General features: G+C 40.9%; 1 protein-coding gene and 1 pseudogene across 1 annotated transcript in view; one reads left to right on the forward strand and one right to left on the reverse strand.

The window, feature by feature from the left end:
• Window positions 1-2,926: 2,926 nt before the first annotated feature.
• On the reverse strand, window positions 2,927-3,514 carry LOC125922444 (chromobox protein homolog 3-like; annotated as a pseudogene).
• A 13,629-nt stretch (window positions 3,515-17,143) lies between these two features.
• Window positions 17,144-17,940, forward strand: part of FHIP1A (FHF complex subunit HOOK interacting protein 1A) — a 245,077-nt gene continuing 244,280 nt past the window's right edge. The window contains exon 1 of the mRNA XM_049632271.1: window positions 17,144-17,455. The gene's annotated coding sequence lies outside the window, so the exon portion shown is untranslated. The remainder of the gene's footprint in view (window positions 17,456-17,940) is intronic.

The raw sequence follows: 17,940 nt of genomic DNA on the forward strand, positions 1-17,940 counted from the left end.
TTCTTGCTTCTTTTTTTTTTTTTTTATAATTTCTTTTTAAGTTTGTTTATTCTTGAGAGACAGAATGAATGGGGGAGGGGAAGAAAGAATTCCAAGTAGGCTCCATACTGTCAGCATGAAGCCCAAAATGGGGCTTGAATTCACAAACCATTAATCATGACCTGAGCCGAAACCAAGAGTCAGATGCTTAATGACTGAGCCACTCAGGCTCCCCGGGACCTTTCTTGCTTCTTGAGACAGGTCTGAATTGCAATGTACTTTCCTCTTGGACTGCCTTTGCTGTATCCCAAAGGGTTTGGACTGTCGTGTTCTCCTTTTCATTTGCTTCCATGTATTTTTTTATTCTTCAATTTCCTGGTTAACCCATTCATTCTTCTGTAGGATGTTCTTTAACCTCCATGTATTTGAGGGCTTTCCAAATTTTTTCTTGTAGTTGATTTCAGGTTTCATAGCATTGTTATCTGAAAATATGCCTGGTATGTTCACAATCTTTTTGTACCTGTTGAGGGCTGTTTTGTGACCCAGTATGTGATCTATTCTGGAGAATGTTCCATGTGCCCTGGAGAAGAATATGTATTCTGCTTTAGGATGAAATGTTCTGAATATATCTGTTAAGTACATCTGGTCCAGTGTGTCATTCAAAACCATTGTTTACTTGTTGGTTTTCTGCTTAGATGATCTGTCCACTGTTGTAAGTGGGGTATGAAAGTCTCCTACTATTATGGTATTATTATCTAAGGGTTTCTTAATGTTTGTGATTAATTTATGTATTTGGGTATTCCGTGTAGGGGGCATAAATATTTACAATTGTTAGCTCTTCTTGATGGATAGATCCCTTAATTATGATATAATGTCCTTCTTCATCTCTTATTACAGTCTTTGTTTTAAAATCTAGTTTGATAGAAGTATGGCTACTCCAGTTTTCTTTCCATATCCATTAGCATGATAGATGGTTCTCCATCCCCACACGTTCAATTTACAGGTGTCCTTAATTCTAAAACGAGTGTCTTGTAGGCAGAATAAAGATCTCTCTCTTTTTTTTTTTTTTTAATTGGAGCATTTAGTCCATTTACATTCAGAGTGATTATTGAAAGATAAATTTATTGCCATCGTGTTATCTGGAGATTTGGTGTTTCTAGTGATGCTCTTTGGTCCTTTGTATCCTTTGCTGCTTTTTTTTTTTTTTTTTTTTCACTCCACTATTAGAGTCCCACTTAAAATTTCTTGCAGGGCTGGTTTAGTGGTCATGAATTCCTTTATTTTTTGTTTGGGAAACGCTTAAAATTTTTTTAAAAAAAACATTGATTCATTTTTGAGAGACAGAGATAGAACATGAGCAGGGGAGGGCCAGAGAGAGAGGGAGATACAGAATCCAAAGGAGGCTCCAGGCTCTGAGCTGTCAGCCCAGAGCCTGACGTGGGGCTGGAACCCACAAACTGTGAGCTCATGACCTGAGCTGAAGTTGGACGCTCAACCGACTGAGCCAGTCAGGTGCCCCTGGGAAACTGTCAAAAAAAAAATTTTTTTTTTTAAATGTTTATTTTTGAGAGAGACAGGGGGAGGGGCAGAGACAGAGGGAGACACAGAACTCAAAGAAGACTCTAGGCTTGGATTCGGGGCTCAAACTCAAGAACTGTGAGATCATGATCTGACCTAAAGTCGGACACTTAACTGACTGAGCCACCCAGGTGCCTCTTGTCTGGGACTCTATCAGAGCGAGAGTGAATCTTAAGCAGGCTTCATACTCAGTGGGGATCCCATGACCCTGGTATCATGGCCTGAGCTGAAATCAAGGGTTGTTGAATGCTTAACCAACTGAGACACCCAGGTGCCCCAAGTTTACATTATATTTAAATCTTCCAATTAGGGGCGCCTGGGTGGCGCAGTCGGTTAAGCGTCCGACTTCAGCCAGGTCACGATCTCGCGGTCCGTGAGTTCGAGCCCCGCGTCAGGCTCTGGGCTGATGGCTCGGAGCCTGGAGCCTGTTTCCGATTCTGTGTCTCCCTCTCTCTCTGCCCCTCCCCCGTTCATGCTCTGTCTCTCTCTGTCCCAAAAAAAAAAATAAATAAAAAACGTTGAAAAAAAAAATTAAAAAAAAAATATATAAATATATCTTCCAATTATAAAATTTGAAAGTTTAAGGCTTCAGGAAAAATTTCTATTTATGTGATTTATTTCTTATGTTGCTGAAAATGATGGCATTCCAGCAACACAGGCTCATCCATGGTTATAAAATGCTGTTGATGTTTTGATGAATGTAAAAAAAAAAAAAAAACAAACCAAGGGGGGGGGGAGGAGAAAAGAAAACCGTTTACATACTTTTTTTTCTAATACAAATCAAATCAAATTATTTAATTTTGATAAACAGTTTCAAAACTCACAATCAACTGAACTTATATCTGATGACCTAGTTTTAGAAATTCATGATTGCCTTGCTGCCTTGCTTATTTATTTATTTATTTATTTATTTTTACTTATTTTATTTTTTTAATATTAAATTTATTGTCAAACTGGTTTCCATACAACACCCAGTGGTTACATACGTATTTTAAGCATATGCATAAAAAGTCCCCAAATAAACAAAAAACTCAGAATGGTCGATAGGCATATAGGAGTTGAACACATTGTGATTAATGACTCTAAAGATTTCCCCCAACACTTAGAGAAGGTGTTCTCTAATGCGGGAGAATAATATACCATGTCTCAAATGCTCTTTTCTGATAAAGGAAGCAATTACAGAAAGCCTTTATTTGTTCAAAGTAACCAGTGCTATAGCTGCAGAACCCATCCCCCCCAAAAAACCCCCAATACTACTTCAAAAGAAACATATCAAACTTGATTTTCGTTAGAATGTTATTTTTTCTCATGAGTAAATTAAAAAATCAAGACCTAGATTTCCTCTATATTGTATATTATATATTATATATTAGATGAAGCAATGCAAACAATGAGCTTTATCTTCTGGACAAGAATGCCAAGTTAGTCTGTCTTCATAAAAAGCAGTTACAATTTGAGGACACTTCAAATTTGCCTCTTTTGCCAACACCAAGTCTGCCTTTACTGAATTTTTTCATTTCATGAGAAACATTAATTCTCCACTGCTGTCTGTGGCACCAATTATTTGTCCAAGATCAAGACCTCTGGCAAACTTGGTTTATCAGTAGTCTATCTTTTCTTCTTTGACTTGCTCTCATCACATTCACTGTCAAAGATTTTCTTTTTGTACCATCTTTTCCTCTACCAGCTTTTTGAGAGGTAAGAAATGCTTCAATTAACTCTGGACAATCTAAATTTCCCTTAGGTTCCCAAGTATTGCCAGTACCTGTAAATTCTTTCCATTTCAGTAAATGCTCCACCTTCCCATTCGCTACACATCAGTCCAGTACTTTTTCCACCACAAATTCTTTAGGCTCTGCCTCTTCCACTTTTTTACTCTTTTTATTCTATTTCTTTCCCATTTTTTTGCAATGTAGTTTTATTGGAGGCCACTTTTTATTGCAGACTTGAAGAGCTATTATTCTGAGCTGCACCAAGCCCTGGGTCTGTGGTGTCTCCTCCCTTCTTGCTTTAAGAGCCAAATGTCATAGGGATTTGTTTTTCATGTGTAGCACCCCCCCCCCCCCCGGAAAGTCTCCTTTTCATTCTTCACCTGCTACCGGCTCCCTTTCTACCACAGACAATGTCTGTTTCACTCCCAAATGGCATCTTCACCCTTCCTACTCTCTTTTAGTGTGGATTATTCTCTACCTTTAGTTGTGGAGTTTGTTTTCCCAGTCTTCATATTTTTTTTTTTAATGTTTGTTTATTTTGAGAGAGACAGAGTATGAGCAGGGGAGGGGCAGAGAGACAATCCCAAACAGGCTCCGTGCTGTCAACATGGGGCTCAATCCCACAAACCATGACATCATGACCTGAGCCAAAATCAAGAGTCAAAAGCTCAATTGACTGAGCCACCCAGTCCCCTCTGGGTTATTACACTGATGTGAATGTTACCTAGTTGTATCTGTGGGATGTAGTGAGCTTAGGGTTCTCTTACTCTCGCATCTTCCCAGCCTCTCTCTATCTTGGGACATTTTAATTATAATGTGTTTTGGTGTAGATATTTTGGGATCCATCTTTTTTGGAACTGTCTGGGATTCCTGGATTGTAATGTCTGTTTCTTTTACTAGGTTAGGGAAGTTTTCATCAATTATTTTTCAACTATGTTTTCTGCCCCTCTCCTTCTGAGCCCCCTGTAATGCAAATGTTGGTCCACTTGATGTTGTCTCATGAATCCCTAAGGCAGCTTCCACTTTTTTTTTTCTTTTTCCACTTTCTTTTTGCTGTTCTGATGGGGTGAGTTCCACTGCCTTTTCTTAAAGTTCACTGATCTTTTCTTTTGCTTCATCTAATTTGCTGTTGAATCCCTATATTTTCCAGTTCAGTTATTGATTTTTCAGCTCTGTGACTTCCTTTTGGTCGTTCTATATTTTCTTTTCTTCTTTTTTTCTTCTTATTTGAGAGAGAGAGAGAGAGAGAGAGAGAGAGAGAGAGAGAAGAGAGAATCCCAAGCGGGCTCCACATTCAGTGCAGAGCATGATGTGGGGCTTGATCTCATGACCCTGGAATCATGACCTGAGCTGAAACCAAGAGCTGGATGTTCAACCAACTGAGTCATCCACACACCCCAGTAGTTCTATGTTTTCCATCTTTGTTAAAGTTCTCATTCTGTTCATCCACTTTTCACCTATGTTCTATGAGATTTTTCCTGACCATTATTTTGAATTCTCTATCAAGTAAATCACTTATCTGTTTCCTTAAGGACTTTTTTTTTTGTGTGTTTTATTTCGTTCTTCAATTTGGAACACATTTCTTTGTATCTTCATTTCATTTGTTTGTTTGACTCTATTGGTTTCTGTGTCTTTGATAAAACAGCCACCTCTCCCAGCCTTGGAGGAGTGACCTTGTTTAGGAGATGAAACTTATTGTTCAACCCTGCCCTAGCTCTAGGCTCTCAAACCTTCATGATTACCCAGGCAGCCTATTTTATTGCTAGTGGATCCCAGTCATTGAGAGTATGCCGAAACTTGTCAGTTTCCCAAAGAATAGGATCCCAGTCAGTACATTTGTTCAGGTTGATTGGAAGCCAGACCCTCAGGATATAGCTTTTATTATTTTTTATTTTTATTTTTATTTTTTTGTTTACTCAGACAGCAGCTTTTAAAGTATGCAAACATAAGGGCACCTGAGTGGTTCAGTCGGTTAAGCATCCAATGCTTGATCTCAAGGACATGGGATTGAGCTCTGTGCTACAGGCTTGGTCCTGGGCGTAGGCTTGATTAAGATTCTCCCTCTCCCTCCCTGTCCTCCACTCATGATCTCTCTCTCAAAAAAAATATATTTTTTAAAATATGCAAACATACACAGTCCTATGGAACTGCAAGCATTAAGTCCCACTGGCTACTAGCACCAGGTGATCTAGGTGTCCATTGGTGACAGCTACAAAAATTGGAGACCAGAGGAGGGTAATTATTCCTTTCCAGGAGATAATGGTGAGCTGGAGTGAGGCAGAAGGAGAGTGCAGATAGGGCATGCCAGCCTCTGTTCCCAGAGAGTGCCCCAGTATGTTCCTTGATGTGTGTTAAGTTAGATGCCTGCCATCCAGACAGGTGTTTAAGATAATTAAATAAGCATTGTTTACATAAAGTTTGGGCTCCTCTAAATTGGCTGCCTCTGCACTGGTCCCTGTGATAGGTAAGTTTGAGAGTGTGAGCTCTTTAAGAGGTGTTTCTCAGTTCTCTATAGCCTTGTTGGTCTTGTGGACATGTGCCCTATTGGTTTTCAAAGCTCGCATGTTGCGGGCTTCTCTTTCAGGTGCAGGTGTTGAACACTGATGTGACCAATGCAGGCTTAAAATCCTTAGCTCCTCGAGTAGAAGCTCCAGGTTTCGATTGCCCTCCTGATTTTGTGTCAGTGTGTCTGAGATGGTCTCAGCTACTCCTACCTGCTTTAATGTGGTTTTTTCCCCCATCCTTTGTCTGATACATAGGATTTGCTTAGCTAGTTTGTGTTTTTTGTTTTTTCAGAGGAAGTTGTTTCATGTGTAGCTGTTGATTCAGTTTATTCATGGAAAGAGGGGAGGTCAGGATTTTCCTACATTACCATCTTGATGTAGAACTTTCAAGTACCATTCTATTAGACCTTTCTTATTTATTTATTTTTTAACATTTATTCATTTTTGAGAGAGTGTTGAGTGGGGGAGGGGGACAGAGAAAGAGAGGGAGACACAGAACCCGAAGCCAGGCTCCAGGCTCTGAGCTGTCAGCACAGAGTCCAATGTGGGACTCACATCCACGGACTGCAAGATCATGACCTGAGCTGAAGTCAGACGCTTAAGTGACTGAGCCACCCGGGTGCCCCAACTATTAGACATTTCTAGGTAGCTCCAGCTAAATTTACTTCCCTTTAAAAAAAAAATTCCTATAACTCTAATCATAGAAGTTTTGGAATTTGGTAGGTTCTTTTTGTGTGTACAGTATTTAAGGGAAGGAAGGAAATAAATGCTTATGTACACACACACACACACACACACACACACCTGGTGTATTCCTTATCCTTAAGGCATGTATATGTACTTACACAAATATATTTGCAAGAATGTTTCATGCATTAAGTCAAAGACTTCTGGTTCTAGCTAAGATAGTGAATTGAGCATGACTGCTGGCTCCTTCTCCTGCACAACAATTCTGGAGATGCCAGAAATTAGATATCTATAATCTAGAATCTAAGGAAAAAATTTTGACCTAATGATGGACATCAACCAAAAATTCATAATAAACATCATACTTAGAAAAATTTTAGGTGCTGTATTACTTAGGAGTGTGTTTCCTGTATGTAAAAGAAACCAAAATAGTGGTAAATGCACAAGGGATTGGTTTTTTCCTCATAGCAGGAAGTCCAGAGGTGGACAGTATAGCTCTGGTGTATGTTTTGACAAAGTTTCAGTGTTCTAGGCCTCTTCTAGCTTTCTTACTTTGTGATCATCATCTCACATATCCAGCTTTTCCCCCCTCATCCTCTCAAGGTGGCTTTTGCTTTTCTAGGTAATCATGATCCAGGCAGGAGGAAGCAGGTAGAGAGAGGGCAAAGAGTTGTGGAACCTAGCCTGCCAGGCTTTCTGAAAGCTCACACAGGGACCTTGTATCACATTCCATTGGCTTGACTGTGATACACGACCACCTTTTAGTTGCAAGGGCAGCTGCAGTTCTGCCTCTGTAAACAAAATTGGTAGAAAGGAAAAAACTTGAAGGCTTGAAATCGGGTAGACAATTAATAGCAACTGCTTTGTATTCTGTTTAGGTTTGAGAACAACATCATGATCTCTACCGTGACGACTGCCTTTCAAGTTAGAGTTGATGTCTTGGCCATTGCAAAAAGATAACAATAAATGTGAAATATAACTGTTAGTTCTGCTAAAATCTATAAAAACCACATCAAGCTTATTAAATAACTTATTAAACAAAACTAGGCAGCTTACTGAGTCTGTAACATTGGCAACAGATACAGATTTAGAAGCCATATAACTGGGAACTGCATGTACACCAATCACCCTGCAGGTCTGCTGTAGGGGAGACAGCGCTGTTCCCACTCTGTGTGGACACTGCAGTGAGCATTGCCAATGCTACCTCTGTGAGCACTGGGTACTAGTGAGAGAATCTCTCCCCCAAGCCGGTCTCTGTTTTCTATATCTTGCAGAATGATGCGTTGTGGTGGTTTCTCCTTTAGCTCATTAGTGTCCCTTTCAAAATCTATGTTCTATCTGTACAAGAGTCTAGAAAAAGCAAGTTTCCGCTCTTTCTTATGGGAGTTGGAGACTTAAAAGGAGAGAAACCTCTTCTAATGCTAGGTGACTGGAAAGAATTGGTGAATGCATTACAACATGTCACTTTCAGATGTTGGTAATTTATATAAATCCTCTTCAGATTCAACCAAACTTGAGAACCAAAGAGAGTCCAGCAAGAGAGCCAGATGTGTGATCAATATATAGAAATAAATTTCATACCTTCATACCAGCAATGAAATTACTAGAAATAGTAATAGAAAACGTTTTAATTGCAACAAAACCATATGATATACAGAAATTGAGCTATTAAGGAGTACAGACAATAATTGTGGAAAAAATTATATAACTTTATTAAGGGATATTTTATTTAAAAAATTTTTTTTGGTAACGTTTATTTATTTTTGAGACAGAGAGAGACAGAGCATGAACGGGGGAGGGGCAGAGAGAGAGAGAGGGAGACACAGAATCCAAAGCAGGCTCCAGGTCCTGAGCCATCAGCCCAAGAGCCCGACGCGGGGCTCGAACTCACGGACTGTGAGATCGTGACCTGAGCTGAAGTCGGACGCTTAACTGACTGAGCCACCCAGGCACCCCTATTAAGGGATATTTTAAAAATACTTGAATAAATGAAGCAAAATATCCTGCTAAGAGATGGGATGGGTTAACATTTTGAAGATTAAATTACTCAAAATATACTCAAAAATATAAATTCAGTGTAATTAAAAAGAATCCCAGAAGGATTTTTGGAGGCATGTCAATAAAGTGATTCTAAAATGTATTTGGTGAATATCTAAAGACAATTTTGAAAAATAAGCCAGAGCTTTCGAAACAGTGTTCCAGGATCAAATCTTTAAGCCAAGAGGTCAGGGTAGAAAGTCAAGAAACACACCTGTGTATATAGGCAATTTGCCATAGAGAAATAAAATCAAAGAAATATTGGATTATTTAGTAAATGGTACTGAGAAAATTAGCTCACTGTAAGAAGAAAAATATAATCAGATCCTGATTTTATCTAAAAGTAAACTCCAAATGAATTATAAAAGATCAAGTATAAAAGTGAAGAAGAAAATATAGGAGACTATCAGGAAAGGAAAAGATTTCTTTAACAATTGTTCCTGGTTGGGTCCTCCAGGAAACAGACCCTAAAATAGAGATTTGCATTTAGGGAGATTATTGGACTCTTATCTCAGGCTCAACACCTGTAGGGGAGTAAAGGGAGCAGGATCCTGCTGAGTGAGCAGTTGAACTGTGGTAGTCTCAGCCTGATCCTATGGAGAATTCCAGAGCTGGGACTGCCTTTCTGATTTGCAAAGACTGGACCCAAACTTTGTTTCTTGCATAGACCAGTCACTGTCTCCAGGAAGTGGGCATGACTTTGGATGAGCTGGATAGTCAAGGACAATGCCAGAGTTTCCCACCTTTTCCTCTTGGCTATTGTGAATAATGTTGCTATGAACATGGGTGTGCAACTATTTCTCCAACATCCTGCTTTCAATTCTGTTGGTTTTATGTGAGAGGGGGGATTGCTGGGTCATGTGGTAAGTATATTTTTAACTTTTTGAAGAACTGTCCTAGTCTGTTCCATAGTGGCTGCACCAATTTACATTCCTACCAATAGTGCACAAGGGTTCCCTTTTCTCCACATATTCCCCAGCATTTATTTTCTGTGGGTTTTTTTTTTTTTTGATAGTGGCCATTCTAATATGTGTGAGGCTTTATCTTGTAGTTTTGATTTGCATTTTTGACACAACCTTTTTTAAAAAGTAAAATTTATTCTCTTACCATAAAGTAACATATTCATTGTAGAAAGCTGGGAAAATATAAAAAATTAGAATGAAGCAAATATCTCTTAGAATCCTGGTTCTTCAAGATAATCAGAGTTAATACTTCGGTTTGCGTTTTTTCAATCTTTTTTGTTTTTGTCCAGATTTACACATAAGTGATGCTAGCCCATACTAACCCTTTGGGCAATTCAGGAAAAGGCATCCTGTTCTCTAGGTGCATGCAATCTTGAACCAGGGTGTACAGCTTGATAAGCGGAGCACAGCTAGATTTCAGATCTTACTTGCTCCAAGGGCAGGCATCCTGTGCAGTGAACAACTTGCACAACCATACGTTGTAGTTCTGAATGTACACAGGGGTTTTATTTTATAGCTTTTTTTTTTTTTTTAAATAAAATGGAGATCATACTATGTGGTAGACTGACTATGTTTGGATAGAACATAATTTACTTTAGTTCATTCCTATTTGATAATTAAATTACTTCCAAAATTTTGATATTATAAATTCATGCTGGTATGATAATACTTGTACTTAAATATCCACTTTTAGAATTACTTCCTCATTACAAATTCCTAAAAATTGCCTTGAAAACTAAATCTACTGAGTGCTTATCATGTGCTCTACACTGTGCTCAGGGAGCTACATAATCCTCATCACAAACTAGTGATATAGTTACTACGATGACCTCTTATTAGAGCAAAAACTGAGGCACAAGAAGAAATGAAGTTACTTAGTTACTTGATCCAGGTCACACAGCTGGAAAGCAGTAGAGCTGGGATTTGAACACACTCCTGTCGGCTGCATCTGCTCCAGAGCTTAGGCTGTTAACATGCTACAGTGATTCATTTTATTTTCATTTTTTTAAAGTCTATTTTGAGAGAAGGCAGGGAGAGATTAAGAGGGAGAGGGGACAGAGAGAAGGAGAGACAGAACCCCAAGCAGTCTCTGCACCATCAGCACAGACCCCGATGTGGGGTTTGAACTCACGAACTGTGAGATCATGACCTGAACTGAGGTCAAGAGTCAGACCCTTAACCAACTGTACTACCCAGGCGCCCCTACCCTGACTTTCTTTAAAGGAGAAGACAGGTGGATTTGAAAGGAGTTTTTATAACAAATAAGACATATTTCATCAGTGGAGTAGGTAGACCTTGACCACTTGATAATCTCCACAGGAGATGAGACCACTGAAAAGCAATTTTATTTTATTATTAATGTATTTGTTAGAATTTCTTGACAGAATGATTAATATTCTAACAAGATACACATTGTTCATTTCTAAGCTCTTCTTAAGAGAAGCAACTTTAGGAGACAATTTATATTTAGATTTAATCTGACTATAAATGATAATGTCTTTGTGTCTTTTTAGATTAGATTCCAAGGTATCTGGGTCAATGAAGGGATCTTTTTGACATCCTCATCTCAAACTGCCCTCTTCCCTTTGCTGTACCTGAACTTCTGTTTTTGTTAAACAGAGCTGATAGCCTTTGTTCACTTTCTCACAGAGATGTTAAGATAGAGACTATAGTCCCATGAGCTCTGTGAAAGAAGAGTGTTTGCAAGTACTAATGAGATACTGCTCTCCTTTTTTCACATAATCATGGATTTTGATGTTTTAAATATCTTGAGGGAAATGTGTAAGGCAATTTGAAATACAATTACATTTTAAAGCAGGGATAAAGGAGGTAAGAAAAGGGAGTCCTGTGCAGCTGCTGCATTAAAGAAATCTAATCTGAATACTTTGACTAATGTATATAACACAGCTGAAAAGGGTAAGGATAAATGAGATAATGAAAAATACAACTTAGAAAGGGTTGGCATTATATTACTAATCTGTGCATTCACAACAATGTACTTCTATCTTCCATGAAATCATTTTAACTTCTAAAGTAGTAGAGTTCAAATCAATGGCTGTTTATTGGATACATTATGTTAAAAATGCATTGTTTCAAACTAGAACTCTTTTATATAGTGCCAGTGGGAGTATAAATTGGTATAACCATGTTGGAAAACTTTTGGCAATATTCACTAAATCTCATTATATATTCAGCAGCTCCACTCCCAAGAGAGCATGACACTTGCTTATGGCAGAAAACGTGGAAATAGAGAAAGGAACAAAGAAAATAGTCATCCTAATATAGGGATGACAATTTGTAAGGAGAATCCTCCTTAAAAATTTTTTTTAATGTTTATTTTTGAGAGAGAAAGAGCTTAAGCAGGGGATGGGCAGAGAGACAGGGAGACACAGAATCCAAAGCAGACTCCAGGCTCCTAGTTGTCAGCACAGAGCCTGATGTAGGGCTCGAACTCACGAACCACGAGATTATGACCTGAACCAAAGTGTGTCGCTCAACTGACGGAGCCACCAAGGCACCCCAGGAAAATACTATTTTACATTCTGTTTTGTGGTAGGCTTATTTTATTTTAATGTTTATTTATTTTGAGAGAGAGAGGCACAGAGAGAGGGAGAGAGACAGTCCCAAGCAGGCTCCACACTCAATGTGGTGCCGAAATCAAGAGTTGGACGCTCAATTGACTGAGCCACCCAGGTGCCCCATGGCTTATTCTGTTACTATAATATATTGTGAACATGTTTTCATTTAATAGATATTCATCCATATTTTAAAAAATCTGCCTATAATAACATAAGTGGCTTTACCATAACCTATTGCTTACCATAATTCTGTCTTGTTGGATACTTAGGATATTTCTTTTCACTATACTTAAATGACCCGGTGATGGACATTGTTATATGTACAGGTTTTTTTTTTTAATTTTTTTTTGGGGGGGGGGGGCAGAGAGCGACAGAATCTGAAGCAGTTTCCAGGCTTTGAACTGTCAGTCAGCACAGAGCCCAATGCAGGGCTTGAACTCATGAATTGTGAGATCATGACCTGGGCAGAAGTCAGATGCTTAACTGACTGAGTCACCCAGGTGCCACATTATATGTAAAGTTTTAGCAAATATTTGAATATTAGAATAAATTCCTGGAAGTAAAATTTCTAGTTTGAAAAGTATAAACATTTTCAATATTTAGATACACATTTCTAAAAATTACTATAGCTTCCTTTAGCATGATATGAAATTATCCAACATGCAACAATATTACTTTTTATAATTTTTCTAGTCTTGCCAAATTTATAAATAAAAAATAATTGTTTCTCATCCTAGCTTTAATTGATATGACTGGACTGTTAAAATACAGTGGTCATTTGTGTTTTTTTTAATTTTACTTTTTAGAATTCTCTTTTGAATATTTTTCTATTCTTACATCTTATTTGAAATAATTTTTTATAAGGAGTAGTACCCAAAATTCTTTGCTTATTATATATATATATATATTTTTTGCTTTATTACAAACTTTTCATGTTTCAAATTCCTTTCCCAAACTATCAAACTCTGATACTTTAGTTTGTCTCCTTGAGGGACTAGAACTCCAGAGAAACTACTATAACATGGATTTTATCAGACACTTTTCTTGGACTTCATTTCTTCTGTTTTTTTCCTGCATTGACTATGACTTTCCATCTTTCTAAATTTTAGTATAATTGAAATACAATATCCTATTTCAGGTATACAACATAGCAATTTTATGTTTATATACATTGTTTATATACATGATCATCCTAATAGGTCTAGTTACCAGTTGTCACCGTAAAAAGTTAATACAATAATATTGACTGTATTTCCCCTGCTGTTCAATACTCTCCCATGACTTATTTATTTTATAACTGGATGTTTGTATTTCTTGATCCCTTTCACCCACTTTGTCCCCCACTCTGGCAATCAGTAGTCAGTTCTCTGCATCTATGAGTCTGATTTTATTTTTAAAATTCCACATATAAGTGAAATCATATAGTATTTGTCTTTCTCTGTTTGACTTATCTCACATAGCACAACACTCTCAAGGTTCATCCTTGTCCCAAAGGGCAAGATTTCATTCTTTTTTATGGCTGAGTAATATTCCATTGTTTTTGTATTTTTATTTCATGTTCTTTCTTTGTTTTCTTTTCCCTCTCCTTTTAGTAAGACTTATTTCCTCTGAAACAATGACTCTGTTTCATCCCCAGAGGGCAGAGTGGATATGTATGAAATTCGTATTGTACACAGGAAACTTAACTGCTTGCCATTTATTAGGTACTGTGCTAGCCACTTCACTGGATTAATTCATGTTATCCTTAAAACAACCCTAATGAAGTAGGTATTTTTTTCATTTTATAAACTGAGGAAATTGAAGATTGTTCAAATTATGTGTCCTTTTTTTTCCTGTCATCCCTTTGGCCTTCTTGATTTTTATCCCAACCTGCAACTTTTGAAGTCGTCTTCTTTGCCCTGGCAGTTGCATCCTTTCAGCTGCTCAGGACAAACACCTCAGTCTTCTTTGCTTTCTTTCCGTCATACTTCACATTCAACCTGTGAGGGATTCCTGTCAGTTCATCACCTCCACCCATATCTCCCTGGTCCAAGTCACTATCCTCTTGCTCTTAGATTATTTCAGTAGCCTTTTAATTGGTTTCTGCTACCCACTACTGTCTATACTCAATCTAGCAAAGTTATCCTATTAAAATGTGACAGAAGATGTCACTTTTCCACCCTAAACTCTCCAATGGCTCCCAACTCAGAGTAAAAGCCTCACCTGAACTGTCTCACCCCAACCTCTTCCCTGTCTTTACCTTCTTCGATCTGCCATTCTGGCCTCTTGGCTCTTCCTAGTGCACTTAGGCATAATTCTGCCTCAGGGCTTTTGTACTTGCTGTGCTTTCTGCCTTGAAAGTTGTCTGTCCAGATATCTTGCTCCTTTAGGCCTTTGCTCAAATATTACTTCCTACAGAGGTGTTGCTAGATGCTCTTATTTAAAAGAGCACCATGGCCAACGGACACGTGAAAAGATGCTCACCATCACTCATAATAAGGGAAATACAAATCAAAACCATGATGAGATACCACCTCACACCTGTCAGAATGGCTAAAATTAATAGCACAAGAAACAGGTTTTGGCGAGGATGAGAAGAGGAACCGTCTTGCACTGTTGGTGGGAATGCAAACTGGTGCAGCCACACTGGCAAACAGTATGGAGGTCCCTCAAAGAGTTAAAAATAGACCCTATGATCCAGCAATCACTACCAAGCATTACCCAAAGGATATAAAAATATAGATTCGAAGGGGGCACATACATCCTGATGTTCATAGCATTATCAACAATAGCCAAATTATGGAAAAAGCCCAAATGTCCAACTGATGAATGGATAAAGATGTGTATACATGTGTACACACACACACACACACACACACACACACACAAATATTACTCAGCCATCAAAAAAGAATGAAACCTTGCCATTTGCAACAATGTGGTTGGAGCTAGAGTGTATTATGCTAATTGAAATAAATTAGTTCGAGAAAGACAAATACCATATGAAACAAGACAGATGAATATAGGTGAAGGGGAAAAAAAGAGGGAGGAGAACCATAAGAGGCTCTTAACTATAGAGAATAAACCAAGGGTGCTGAGGGGAAGTGGGCAGGGGGGGATGGGCTGAATGGGTGATAGATATTAAGGAAGGCACTTGTGTTGAGCACTGGGTGTTATACGTAAGTGATGAATCATTAAATTCTACTCCTGCAACCAGTATTACCCTATATGTTAACTAGAATTTAAACAAAATTTTGAAAAAAAAAACAAAAAACCTGTTCCTCCTCATGTCCCCTCCCTGCTTAATTTTTCTCCGTAGCATTTCTAATCATATGGCAGTCCACACATTTATCATCTGTCTCTCTCCCATTTGGAAGGTAAGCTCCATTAGGGCTAGAATTTTTAAGTTTTTTTGTTATCCCCTTTGTCTCCAACACCTAGAAGAATGCCTAGCATGCAAAAAGCACTAATGATTTCCCCACATTCCAATTATTAGAGCAGGCCAAGGTGACCTGCTGGGTAGAACTTTCCCCTTTTTTCTCCCTTGTCCTTCCCCAGATTTTACTTGAGACCCTTGTCTACACTTGTTACAGGTGAAAGGCTAGTGAATCCTGAAAGGACTCCCAGCAAGTGCAACCTGTGTTGGTGGTGCTTTCCATGAGCCACAGCAGTGGTCGTAGACAGCCTTAGAAGGAAGTGTGTAGTTCCTATCATCCCATTACCATGGTTGCAAGAGAGAACTTGAAACTAGATATACCTGATTTTGGTTTTCCCCGGACGCCATTCACTGAGAATGGAGGGAGGAGGATACTCCTCCAAAGGAGAATTTGGTGAGGTGCCAGCAGGACTCTGCTGAGGTGGAAAATTCTCCACATCCACCTTTGTAAGTTGTGGTGTGGCCCGACCTGCTCAGGTTTTGGCTTACCTCAAGTTTCAGCCATGCCAACCACAGGGCTCTGAAAATGCCAAGAAGGCCTCTACCTAAGAATTTGATTCCTCCTCCTGGCTTTAAAGTCCAGAAAGCAGAGCATTGACTCTGCTGCCCAAGCACCCAGGGGGCGTGGGAGATGCAGGAATAGGGGAGGGAAGTCAGCGCCGCCTACTTTGGCAATGGGCACAGCCCCAAGTGTCTAAGGGCAAAGGAGAGGCTAGGCCCTACACCGTGGAGGTCTGGGCTCTGGAAAGGAGACCCGCGCCGGGCCAAAGACCACCACCAACTCCTCTCCCCGGGTGCTGGGGTAATGGATCCTGAACCTGCTGTGCCATTTTCTGGGGAGTCCTGAGTTGGGGATGGTTCCTTTTTGCTGTAGAACTGTCCACATTAAAAAGCCCTCATCTGGGGGTTGGGGGAGGATTGGTAGGGAACATGTGCCACGCACACATATACTCGCGAACAATTGCAACAATGCTGACTCACCTTAAAAACAAAAAGCAACACCTGCTCACTGCCCTCCGTTCCCCAAAACCCTGACTCCTTAAGTCCGCCAAGAGTAAAACTCCCCCTGCTCACTTCAGTAGAATATGCCAGTAAAATAACAGGAGAACGCTTCCGTCATCGACTCAGCTCTCTTGGGACCTTGTTAGTGTTTTAAAGTTCAAACCTCAGGGATAGAAAGAAAGGCTTCAGTGAAAGAAATTGGAGTGGGGAGAGGGCACCAATGGCTGCCGTCAAACCTTTGGGGAGCAAGAAATCTAAAACGTCCGTGACATGCGGAGTTGTCTGACTTCCTCCACCCCGCAGGACCCAAGAAACCAGCCTTGTGGCCGGTTCATAAATATTTATTTTTTCGTTGGTGGGGAGGTGTGAGAGCGGTTGTGTGTGAAGGGATGCAGTGCTGACAAAAGACGAGCCCCTAAAGGCGGGGTGGGGTGTACTCCACGTCGCCCGGGTTAAGTTTCGGTGGAAAGTTTCCCTCCGAGGCTCCTCCCCCTTCACCCTGGAAACCCGCGCAAGGCTGCCGCGCCGCGGAGCCCAAGCCCTGGCGCACCTGGCTGCCGAGCGTCCCAAGGGCAGGGGTGGGGGCGGGGCTGGCGGCGGCCGGGGCGGGGTCGGGCCCCGTGCTCCCCAGGGCTGCCGGGCAGGTTGGGCCCCGCCTTGCCCCGGCTCGCCCCGCCCCGCTCGCGCTCCCAGGAGCACAGAGTTGGGAGGGGGGAGTGGTGCAGAGCCCCGGATCCGCGCGGCTCAGCCGCCCGCTGACGCATGGTCGGAAAGTTGCGCTCAAACCTTCTCCCTTCTCCTACTTTCTTCCTAGGGCCGGGCTGTTGAGTTGGAGCCGGGCGGGGAGGAGCCGACTCTCCGCCCCTCCTGGAGTCCGGCGCGGGTGGCGGCTCGGGGTCCGGTGTACCCTGGACGGCGGCACAAACTTTCCCGACAGTTTGGGGACACTTGTCCGGAGCGTCCCGCACTGTGTGGAAGGAGGAGCCGAGTCCGCGGGCAGGTACGTGGCACCCTGCTTGGAGCTTTGCCGCTTGAGGACTTCTTTTATTTTAGGGGGTTAAGAGAGTGGGGAGAGCAGACGCGTCCTTTCTCTGCATTCCGCCGACTGGGCTGGAGGAGCAGGTATTGGGATGGGGGTTGCACTGGGAATACCCCAAACTAGATCGCTGCATCGGGCCGCAGCACTGCGGGGACGAGGTGGCTGCGAGAGCCGCGGGACCCGGCGTTACTCGGTGACTGACCCCGGGAGAGAGAGAGCCGGCTTATTTTGACGGAGAAAGATGTCATCAGGGCTCTCCACCTCTTTCCTTGGTCCCTGGGGCCAGAGAGCGGGGGTCCTACGGGAGGAGGAGAGGCGAAGAGATCTGGGGCTCAGTTTTTCTCCCCAAACCACCTCGCTTTCACGGGAGACCGAGGTGGCGTCCCTCTGAGGTTTGTAGCACTCTCCCGGTGGAAGGGCGGACTTGTTGGGTGGCTCTTGCTCAG

The sequence above is a fragment of the Panthera uncia genome, chromosome B1 (assembly GCF_023721935.1).
Source record: "Panthera uncia isolate 11264 chromosome B1, Puncia_PCG_1.0, whole genome shotgun sequence".
In the NCBI taxonomy this organism is placed as follows: Eukaryota; Metazoa; Chordata; class Mammalia; order Carnivora; family Felidae; genus Panthera; species Panthera uncia.